The sequence below is a fragment of the Benincasa hispida genome, chromosome 3, assembly GCF_009727055.1.
Source record: "Benincasa hispida cultivar B227 chromosome 3, ASM972705v1, whole genome shotgun sequence".
NCBI lineage: Eukaryota > Viridiplantae > Streptophyta > Magnoliopsida > Cucurbitales > Cucurbitaceae > Benincasa > Benincasa hispida.
Window position 1 is genome coordinate 58,079,952 of NC_052351.1, and position 12,861 is coordinate 58,092,812.

Below are 12,861 nucleotides of genomic sequence, written 5' to 3' on the forward strand. Positions count from 1 at the left end.
TAAGGAAAAAGATTTACAGCACCTTATAGGGGCATGGAGAGTCATTATACGAGTATTGGGAGAGGTTCAAGTGCCTCTACGCTAGCTTCCCCAATCATCAAATCCTAGATCATCTCTTCATTCACTACTTTTATGAGGATTTACTATAACAGGATAAAAGTAATATCGATGCAGCTGCAGGTGGAGTATTTGTGAACAAAACCCCCTTTCAATCTATGGAATTGATTTCCACCATGGCTGAAAATAACCAGCAGTTTAGGACTAGAGATCACGTCTCTCAGTCAACCACATCTTCAGAAGAGGTAAGTGAACTTAGAGCTAAAATTCTTGAACTATCTACTCTTGTAAAACAGGTTTGCTCTACAAAAGACACAATCTCATGAATCTGTTATTGAGGTAAATTATGCTTAAAATCAGCAAGGAGGTCGAATGTACAACGTTAATTATTGGGGCAACTAAAGACACTAGGGCCAAAACAGTTCAAGTATGCCTTTGGAGGATATGGTGAAGAGTTTGGCAGAGTCTATTGATTGATGTCAAAAAGTGCATGTCTTTACCATCTATTTTAATGTTTTTTATAGTAAAAAGACAAATTATGTGATATTTTGACCCCGGGATGTCTTAAATTAGATAAAATGAGCAAATACACGCGTATAAATTGTCTAAAGTTGAGTTAGAATGATTTAGATTGATTTTATAAGATTTTACTAAGGTTTTTGGCTATTTTGCAAATATTTGTCTTGATGCAACCGCAATGGCTTGGCCGATGCGCTTGGATGATGCGATCGCATTAGTGAACCTTAATTTTTCAGATTCATGTCCAATCAATTTTGGTTGCTATTTTCTCGATCAAAGTTCTTATTCCATGCCCAAAATGATGGAAAAATGATCAACCATGATTTTAGGTCATCCCTCAACCAATTTTGGCCTATATAAAGAATGGGAAGCCTCTCATTTCATTATTCAACTATCCATCCACAAATCCATCACAATTTACTCTCATTTTCTATCATTTTCATCATTCTCCTTGGGCTTCTTCTTAAATTCTCAAGTTAGTAGCCTTAAGAACAGATGTTTTTCTAAGGCATAATGACTTTAGGTCATCTCATCTCATCGAAGCATGTGGCGAGAGGAATCGACCTAGGAAAGTCTAAGAATTTGAAGAATTGTCCCAAGGCTTCTTTGAGTTGATTTATTTAATTTATTTTCTTGTAATTCTCTCTTTTCTTTCGTTACCCGTTGAACATCATATTGTAGCTATGATTCTTGCTTTAATAAAGCTCATTATTTTATCATTTATCATGAGCTAAATTCTCTAAAGGGTTCAACTATGTTAATACCCTAAGGTTTAATGGCTCGAGCAATGCTTATGATTTATAACTCTTTGACTTTTACATTTCCTTTGTTGAGTTTATGGATAAATATTGTTGAGTCACTTAATTTAGCAATTTAGTGGAGTCCTAATATTGAGAAGGTTAGGATATAAACTAATGTCACAAAGGACTACAAGACTAGGAGCCTAGGATAGGAGGGTCAGTGGCCTTAGGAATAAGGGACATCCTTGGATAAAGAATTTAAGCTTGAATTAATCTAAGATTTAGGTACCCATGGGAACATTTGGTAGTAGCTGTGTAGACCTCCTAAAGGAATTAGACACCAAACTTAATAGGAGTAGTTTTCTATTCATGCATATTTCACTGTCTTCGTATGATGCAATTGCATCACTTACAACATGGAACTTGAAAGGTTAGAACATAACTATATCTCTATTCAACATTCTTCTTTTCTACTTTTATTACTATTAGATCTCAAAATCACTTATTTACTTGTTACCCTCAGGCTTGCATCGAAAAACTCTTTCTTATAAAGATTGAATTTCATAAATAGCCTTGTAGGATTCGACTCTTGGATTACTTCAAGATTTATTATTTCATCGGCGATATATGCTTTTACTTAGACAATATTTATTCTCCTTTTATCATTCATACACGTTTGGTCAATCATTTTTTTGGCATCATTGTCGGAGACTATTTCAAATTCATTTTTTTCTAGAAATTGTGATTAGATTGCGATTACATTGTCTCTTCTCTTAACATCTAATCTTGGTTTTCTTTTCTTTTGTAGGTTGAGCTTAGTGCATAAGCAAAAAAGTTTATTATTTTTTAATTAGATCTATTGTTCAAAATAACCCACGAAATTGCCCTACATGTCATTGGAACATTGACTGCACAATTTGTAGAATTGCCCAGCACATTCAAAAATTTATATGGGAGAAACAATACCTATATTACTCCTAAATACAAACCTTTTTATACTTTTTGTTTTGATTGTTGTGAAGATCATTTTGGTGGAAGATGTCCATGTTTGTCTATGTCTTGTGTTTATTGTAGAGGAAAACATGTGTTCGACGATTGTCCTTATAATCCCGACTCGTTGTTTTATATAGGGCAAGAAGGTAGCTAGATCTTGTTGAATCCTTTTCTGAATGAGCATAAGCAAAGATGGAGAGAGTACTCTAAGACTTCATGGAAACCCTAACTAGATGTTAATAGCTTTGAATCAATCCTTCAATTGCAACATAAACATGTCCAATAGGAAGAGCAAAAGTCATTAAGCATTGAAGAGTTTGTTAAGGAATATAAGGCAAACATGGGTATCAAGATTGAAAGTGAAACAACATCTCAACAAAATTTGGAGACCCAGACGAAAAATTGTGCAAATGAATTGAAGATTATTCCACAAGAAACCTTGTTCAACAATATACAAACTTTGAATGAAGAAGAAAAAGAACAATGTGAAGCAATGACATTTGAAGGTGGAGAAAAGGAATCTATAGTGCTCGTAGATGAAGTAAGAAGCACTTTGATACTAGAAAGCATTAAGGATCCAGAAAAAGAGAGAATAGATTTTAGAAAGCTCACCAGAAAAAATAAATAAAGAGAAGGAACAAGAAAAGGAAGTTGTATTGGGCTATGCGGCCACAACAAGCAACAAGCAACATTCAATGTGCCATTGGCATTGAAATGCCCTGAGGATAGTAAAGCATATTATGCTATTGGATTATTTGATACTTTTACTTATTGTAGCTTGCATGAAGCATTAAAAATACTCCGAGAAGAAGTATAAGAGATAATCATGGAGGAGGAACATATGCAAGATGCATCTGAAGTTATGTTCATAAGCATATAGCAATCATTTGAGCTGGTGAAAGGACATTTTAAGTTGAAAAAGCCCTCCATGATCAATGCACCTCAAATTAGACTCAAATCACATCCATCATCAAGACCTTGGTGCAAAATGAAAGAACAAGACCTCTGTCTCGCTACTGAAATTCTAATAAGTAAACAATCTTATTACAGAAAAAAAAATAATAATAAAGAGAGAACTCAAGATTTTTTTAATATCAACTAATAGTTTTAAGACAAGGGAACTCTATCTAGGATGGTCTTGTTTAAGGAAGAGGTATTTAAGCTGACCATTGGGAACACGTCAACCTAGAGACCTATCTGGAAGTTGAAGTTGCTAAATTATTGAGTTGATATTCAAAATGAAGAAAATCCTAAAGTACTTATGGAATTTCTGAACTTTTTAACCATTTACTTTAAGGGTTTTAGGTGCAAAAAAGAGTTAAGAAGGGAAGTGGCGTGAAAAGACAATTAATTTGAAGATTTGGAGGGGCAATGCATCTACATCATGGCAATAATGCATACACATCAACTAAATTCTCATAATCAAATAATGTCATTAGAATCTTGGTGGGCCTATAATATTAACCACCTTTACCCCTCAAGCAAAACAAAAGCCAAAATCCAAAGAATATTGGAGTATGAGAAGGAATATGACTGAGGAGAAGGAATCTTTGAAAAAAGAATCCAAGAAAGATAACCCACCGAAGACTCCTATTCCAGTGAGCAAGACCACTCCTCCATCACTAATTTGATGAGCTGCACCAGTCCCCGAGTATCCTATTTCTCTACTACTAATGAAGATAATAGAGTTTCCAAAGCTAATCAGGGGAGTTCTCAGTAATCTTTTATTGCTTTCAGTATATTTAGGCATTAGTTTTTTTTCCTTGTTTTTGCTTTTAGGTTAGAATTAAGTATATTTAAAGTGCTTTTAATTTGAGAGTTTGGAAAGGAAAACAATCAAACAAAAATATAAATGATCATGTAAGTAAATGAGCATGCTAGTCTTTGGTTTTGCAAAATAGTCCTTAATGATGATAATTAGAGCATATCTCATGCAAGCATATCTTGCTGTCAAACCTAAAGTGTACAAAACCAAAAGCATCATTTGTCGTTATGTGCAAGACCTCCTTAGGCCAATCATCTGCATGTTCAAACATCCTAGCACACTAGGAGAGCCTCACCCTATGTTTTACAGTCAAGCTAGAGTGACTACCTTGTTTTGGTACCCCTTCTCATACTCTAGTCAATGAGGATATTGTCTCCCTTACGTTTGGGGGGAGAGCTTATACGCTTCAAATTTTATTATCAGTTTTGTAAATGTTATCAATGAAATTTTATGTAATGTGCTAGGCCTTGAAGAAGAAGAAAAAAGAAAAGAAAAAGAAAAAGAAAAAAAGAAGAAAAAGGAAAAAATATGAAAAAGAAAAGACAAGCTAGGATGACATTCTTCATTTATGAGTGAACCAAAGTAGCCAGGGGTGAGCATGACACTCGTGCTTTCTTTTGTAGCAAAATGGTTAATGAGGAAAGTGAAGGTGATCTAATTCCCACGAAAGTGTGAGATCGCCTTGCATACTATAGGGGTAAATTGGTAATTTGACCCAGTTGTAGTCATAAACGATTTGTGAAGGGTCGACTCATTGTTGATTGGTTATATCTGTAGACATAGAAATATATGTCTACAGTGCGAATAGTGCCGCTATTAGTCTTTAGTGGAGTGACCAGTAGTTAATGAGTATTAATTAATTTAATTAAAGAGTTTAATTAATTAATCTGATATCATTGAAGCTTCTAATATGTAGGTCCATAAGGTTTCTTTGTTAGCTTACTAAAGGATAATGATGAGGAATGATTTGAATTGTTCAAATATATTGAGGGAATGTTATATTAATGTGATTGATATGATTAATTATAGAAATTATGTAAGAGAGAAATATTTGAATGAGATTCGAATACTAAATTCATATGAATCGGATTCATATAGAACTACAGAATAAGAGAGAGATATCTAAATGAGACACAAATATTAGATTTATGTAAATTGGATTCATAAAGATATGTATACATATAAATATGTGATATTTATATTGATTAACTCTATATTAAATATGATTTACTATAGTTGTTTAATTGATTAATTATTGGTTAATTAATTAATTAAGAAATGATGGAGATTGGAGGCTAGTATAAATATGTCATATTTATATTAATTTATTAACTATATACTAAGTTGGATTGAATATATGGTTATATAATATGTAAGCCAATAATTAACTAAAGGGTAATTTAATTAATTAGCTTAAAATGGTGGAAAAACTTAGAGAAGGGGTTAACCCTGTTCCATATAAATTTATCATTATGGCCCATTTAGGGCAAGGGGTTCATTTTGTGTAAAAAACCTAGCCTCTACCAAAAGTTTCTCTCTACTCTCTCAACATTTTCTCTCTACTTCCTCTACTAAGGTGTTAGAGACCACATTTCTACCCTTGGAATCCTAGAGAATAGCAAGGTAACACTTACGGTGGTGTTCTTGTTCGTTGAAGAGACGTTCATGAGAAGACAAGGAGGAAATCGTGAAGATTGAGACACAACAAAAAAAAAAACCACCTTTCTTGATATTTGAAATTTTAATTACTTGATATTTTTATGGAAAAAAATGTCAAGAAATAGGTGATTTTAAAGAAAAAAGGTCGAAATTTTATTTTAAAAAGTGGGGGTTGTGCATTTTTTTGGAAAATACAGTACTTGACATTTTAAAAATGTCAAGTTCAATTAATGAATTTTTGACGTTTTAAAAATGTCAAGAATTGTAGAATATGTAGGGTAGCATTGCAACACTAAAAAGTAGTGTTGCAACGCTACGTATTTTGACCAAAAAAATTTTTAAAAAAAATGCGTGCCTCACGCACGCAGCGTTAAAACGCTCTCGATAGCGTTGTAAGGCTACGGGTTTTGACGGGAAAATTGTGCGCTCTTCAATAGTGTTGCAATGCTATCAGATAGATTTAAAAGAAGTTCCAGCAGATTTAGTCGATTTATTCCAAATACATTCAAAATCTTCTTGATTTTTCACTTCCCTTTGATGCACCTTTGTTATTCCATCAATCTTGAAGAGATTCTTCATTGAGGTAAGTAGAATTAAGGCATGAACTTTCAAAGTTGGGGCTTAATCTTGATTTTCTTATTTAGATTGCGTTTAAGTCTTGATTTTCTTGGTTTGATTAGACTTAATCTTGATTTTCTTATTTAGATTAGGCTTAATCTTGTTTAGATTAGGTTTAATTTTTTATTTTCTTGGTTTGAGGAATGAAGTTTCAAAGTTAGGACTTGATTTTCTTGGTTTAAGGCAGGAACTTTCAAAGTTGGGCCTTGATTTTTTTGGTTTGAGGCTTGAACTTTCAAAGTTAGGGTTTAATCTCTCGTGTATATTATTGAATCTCATAATAAACTCTTGTTTCATATTGGTCTTGAAGGAGATTGAATTTTAGAGAACTTGCCAAAGTTGGGATTGCCACTTTACCAAAGTTAGGGCTTTAATTTTAGAGAACTTCCATGAACTTGTCACTTTTCTTTAATCAAATGCTTGCCAAGGTTAGATATGTCAATGTATCTAATTTGTTAGGGCTTTATGAACGAAGTAATGAAGGAACTCTTATACAAGAGTACCTATGAGCGGAAGTGGATCTTTCCAATTCATTGTGACAGAATTTTCATATATACATACACACTTACATATATGCATTAAACAACTAAATTACTGGCATGCTTCAAGATAAAAACACAAGAGAATAAGGAACTTACCAGTTGAAGACTTTCTTCTCGGCAAAACTCACTCACTCCATGAACAGCCTCCTTGCCACTCTCGCTAGAACAGCAGACTATCGTTCAACAACACCCTGGTTGTCTACCACGAACGGCTTCACAGAACAGCAAGAAATGGGGACGACACCACCATTCGGAGCCCTTAGTATTCTCAGAGTGAGAATCTAAAGTGTGGGCTCTATTTGGATTTGGTAGAGGTGGGGAGGAAAAGAAATCGTGTACAACGATCAAGCAAGTGGGAGAAAGCAACAACTATCATATAGTCAAGATGCTTGACCGTTTAGGCGAGGTATACGATCGTGTAGGAAAAGCTAGGCGATCGTCTATACGATCGTTTAGTTAGGCTCGGACACTAAGCGATCGTTTAGAAAAGCGCGCGCGGGGGTAGTGGTCATCTAGAGCAAAAAGTTGCACTATCGTATAGGCTCTCAATCACTAAGCGATCGAATACCCAACACTCCGTGAGCAATTATGTGTATTTTCTGCAAAATGAAACCAATTTTCATTTTATTCTTTCGGTTATGGAAACCAAATTGAACTTCCCACTTACATATGGTTACAGAGAAAACGGCGGGCAATTTTCCCATAAGTATCCAATTAATAAAATAATAAATATAATCATATATATTCATTAACTATAGTTTATTATCATATATCAACTAGAGTGTTTTCTCCACCACTAGATATAAATCAAATTTATATCAATTTTCTCCAAATTTAGTATCTCATACATAAAGTCAATTATATCATATATTAATTAACTAGTTCAATCATATTCATATATAATCGAACTCCTTTTGTCAATTTGAACATTTCAAACTGACCTAAAAAATTGATTCTCAACTTGTATCCAGCTACCTTAGGTGACCTTATGAACCTATGGCTCGAAGCTCCAACGGTACCTCAATAGCTGACTAAACTCTTTAGCTACGAGATCCACCATCCGTTAACTGTCAGGCATTCCACTAAAAGACCGACAACTGAACTCTTCTTACCACAAATATATTTCTGTGTCCATCGGAAATAACCAATCATCAGGTATGATAATCTTCACAGATGTTCGTAAGTACAGCTGGGCCAATTTAACGTTTTTCCCTACATCTTACTCATTAAGTACAACTGACCCCTCTAATGAACAATACAACATAGTCCTACTATGTGTGGACACATCTTGAGCCATGAGAAGGTGTGTGGCACCACATCGTTCAAAGCCCCAGGATCAACCTTAAAAGAGCAATCTATTCTACTTACCCTTGCTTAGGGGAAGGAGTGAATTCCATCTTGTGTAGCTGAGTTCCCAACTCCCAAATTAGACGAATCCCCAAAGTTGGAAGGTTTGAGTTGGCGACCTGGCCACTCGCCACCCATGCAACCAAAGGACCGCCCTCAATGGCAGGAGTTCTCAATTCACTCAGGATTGAAGCCATGTTACCTATGGTCATCTAGTGAAGTAAAGTCTCTGTCCTGAACGGCGTTATATAACGAGACATTAACACTTTGTGGTCAGGCCTTATACAAACTCTTTGTATAGGATGCCCTCACTCGCATGTCCTCATAGGAATGATCTGGATCAGACCATCTGTGGTAAGTCATGACACTTGTAACCATTCCACAAAGCGAGTTGCATCCGTAGCGTTACCAGGATAAGGTTTCCCTCCTATATCCATATACTACAGACCATTTTGGTTGTCTCTTAAGACATGATCCACTTGTATGTCACCACATACATGCTTAAGTTACATAATGACAACCAGAGATTTTAGTTCATTGGTTTGTGGTAAAGCAAATAAAACATCCAATATGCAAAGTCAATAAGTGAAGAAAATATCATATATTATACATCACAAGCGTTCGTACAAACTGTTTACAAAATACAGGACACGAGACTTTAGCGCATCATCCCCAGCAAATAATGCTTTGCCAAACTTGGGTTCAATTTTTAGTTATTGCAATTAATATATGTTTAGCACATTAAAGCACGTGCACACCTTGGGTTCAATTTTTTTAGATGTGTTTGTCTTTGTTCTCTGATTTACCTTGAGGTTCTCTAATTTGTCTTACTTTCTTAAAGTTGGAATGTTGTAGATCTAGAAATGACAAGTTGTATGTACTGGGAACTTGTTTATTTTCCACAACTTGTTTTTTGAAGTTGATCACTGTTTATCATCTTTTATTACTAGATTTATAATCATGGATAAATCATGGATGCACAAGAGTAGATTATCCAAAGATTATGAATTGGATGTAGAAAACTTCATAAAATTTGGATTTTCTAATACAAATAGCTCATATATTCGTTGTCCTTGTTTGAAATTTGAGAATTGTGAAAAGCATAGTAGAAAGGATATTAGAGATCATTATTATGTCAATGATATTTATGAAAGTTATAAAATTTGGTTTTGGCATGGGGAGAAACTTCCTAACTCATCATTTTGTGGAGAATCTTCTAAGTTTGACACCCATATATATGAAGAGATTGATGTTAAAAGTTTAAAATAAATGGTTGAAGTTTCTCACGAATATTCAAGAGATCAAAATGGATTTGAAAAGTTGCTTAATAATGTTGAAAAACCATTATACGAAGGGGGCAAAAAATGGTGCAAAAAATACACTAAGTTGTCTACATTAGTCAAATTGTATAATTTAAAAGTTAGATATGGATGGAGTGATACTAGTTTCCCAAAACTACTCAAAACCTTAAAGGAAATTTTGGCCACTAGCAATGAGCTCCCAAATTCAATGTATGAAGCAAAAAAAACTTTAGGTGCACTAGGAATAGAATATGAGAAGATTCATGCATGCCCTAGTGATTGTTGTTTGTATAGAAAAAATATGCAGATGCAATTGAATGTCCTGAATGTGGTGAATCAAAGTGAAAAAAAGGGGAAGGATACAAAATGCGGAAAAAAAAAAACAAATACCTTCAAAAGTGATATAATACTTTCCACCAATTCCACGATTCAAAAGGCCTTTTAGAAGTATTGATTGTGCTAAAAACTTGACTTGGCACGTTGATGAAAGAATTATAGATGGTAAGTTACGACATCTAGTAGACTCTCTGGCTTGGACGTTAGTAGACTCTAAATGGCCAAACTTCGGTTTTGAACCTAGGAATCTTCGTTTAGCACTTCCAGCCAATGGAGTAAATCCACATGGTGAAATGAGTTCTAAATATAATTGTTGGCCTAAATTGATGGTTATTTATAATCTTCCAACATGGTTGTATATGAAAAGAAAGTACATGATGCTATCAATGTTGATTTCGGGTCCAAAACAACCAGGGGACGACATTGGCACATACTTAGCACCACTAATTGAAGATTTAAAACTTTTATGGCAAAGTGGTGTTGAATGTTATGATGCTTATCGAGAAGAACTATTTAACTTACGGTCAGTTTTATTGTGAACAATCAACGATTTTCCTACATATGGTAACATAAGTGGATGTTGTGTGAAATGTTGTAAGGCTTGTCCAATTTGTGGAGACAATACGTCTTCTATAAGATTGAAATATGGGGAAAAAATGGCATACCTTGGACATCAAATATTTCTAGCACGAAATCATTCGCACCGACACAAAAAAAAAAAAAGTCATTTAACGGTCAAAAGAAACTTGGTACAATTCTAGAACCACTATCTGGGAAGGCTATATATTTAAAAATCAAAGATCTTGAATTTCCTAAAGGAAAGAAGAACAATAAAAAACAAACCACGAAAGGAAGTTTAAAGATTTGTTGGAATAGGTTGTCTTCTTTTTTTCAGCTGTCATACTGGAAAGATCTTCATATCAGACATTGTTTAGATGTGATGCACATTAAAAAAAATGTTTGCATGAATATCTTAGGTACGCTTCTCGATATTCCAGAAAAAAGTAAGGATGGATTGAATGCTAGATGTGATTTAGTTCTTTTAAAAATTCGACCAAAGCTTGCACCTGTTAGCGGTGACAAAATAATCTTCATTCCTTCCGTGTGTTATACTCTTACAAAGGAAGAAAAACATATGTTTTAAAGACATTGTCAGGAATAGAGGTTCTTGAAGGTTACTCTTCGAATGTTAAAAACCTTGTGTCAATGACTGATTTAAAGCTTAATAGTTTAAAATCTCACGATTGTCATGTGCTCTTACAACAATTATTTCCTATTGCGATAAGGTCAGTGCTACCAAAACATGTTCGGTATGCCATAACTCGATTGTGTATATTTTTCAATTTGGTATGTAACAAGGTCCTAGATGTGCAGCAATTAGAAAAGTTGGAAGAAGATATTGTGCTTATATTATGTTTATTGGAGAAGTATTTTCCTCCTTCATTTTTCACAATTATCATGTCACACCCCGCCCCAGACCACCCTCTTAGCCTAGAGAAGGGCGTGATTGCAGCAGTTATCAACCCTTTGGCTGACACTGACTGTCTAATAACTCTTGTGGAATAACTCTGATACCAAAATATAACTTATATACAGCAGAATGTCTTTAGGCCAAAAATTTATTAATTTAAAAACATAACATATTTAGAGTTATTACAACACTAGATTTATAAGTCCCAAAACCCAAAAACCCTAGTCCCTATATGAACAACAGTAACATTTGTACAATATTAATAGTAACCACATAAACCGACAGATTACAAATCTTTTATTCCTTTAGTGGCAGAGCAGATGCAGAGCTATCTTCAGAGAATTTGACCGCTACCTTGAAAATGGGGTGAGCTTGCGCCCAGTGAGTGACTTAAGAAAGATAATTGATTCTTATGAAAATCTCAGAGTTTAACTGAAATATAAGCTTCTACAGTACTTGTACTGCAGTATAAATATTTTCCAAGCATAAAATATATAAAGTTGTTTTAATCATAAAACAGTAAAACTGTTCCTCAGTTGAGAATAACCTTACTATGGGTAAAAACAATCCCAACACCAACTACTAGTTAAGAGAGAACCCTTTTGCTCAATCTCTGACTCTAACTACCTATATGCACGTGGCCATACTAAGTACCGTCATACCTTAGGTATTTCTGTTCAGATACCTTCTCAAATGTCCTTTAGTATCTAGTTGGGCGGATACCTTCTCAGATGTCCTTCGGTATCGCGTTTTAAGTAAAACTAGTCATAAATGACTTTCTCTCTTTAAAGCATGTAAAGTATAACACATATAAAAACATGGCTTTAAAAGTACTAACACATGCTGAGTATATATAACACATATAAATCGCTTTCTCACACATGCATGCGTTTAAAACATAATTCATAATTTGCATGAAAATCACTTTGTAAAACTAGTTGGCGTGAGAATAATCTTCTTTAAAACATGCTTTCGATAACACGTTGTAATCAAACATTTTAAGCAAATGTTTTAGTCAAAACGTTTTAGCCACTCACTTTGATTGCTTATGAGCTTTTCACTCTAGTAGCTCCTTTTTCTACCTCGGGCTCCCTTTTCACCCCTAGAATCTAGATTCATCTTACAGCTTAGATTACTCATAATTCTAAACCTTATTTTGAGATACTTCCTTCTACAAATATAATGTCTCAGGAAGCTTACCCTAAAATTTGAGCTCAGAACTCCTCGTTGTTTGGCCGAAATCACAGAATCTTCAAGACTGGCCCAAGCTGATCTGACAGTCTGACCCTTCTGTCTTCTTCTCAGTTTCCAGCCCGATCCCTTTGAGCTTTTCCTTCGGAAACCTGCTTTGGTATCACTCCAAACGCACGAGTAAATTGGGAGAACTTCTCGTCCCAAGTTGATGCATCCTCTTCAGACCTCACTGTCCAATGCGTTCTTTATGACTAACGCATGGATTTGGCTCCAACGCAAAGTTTGCTCAATTCTCCCACTCTTTTTATGGTATTTCTGA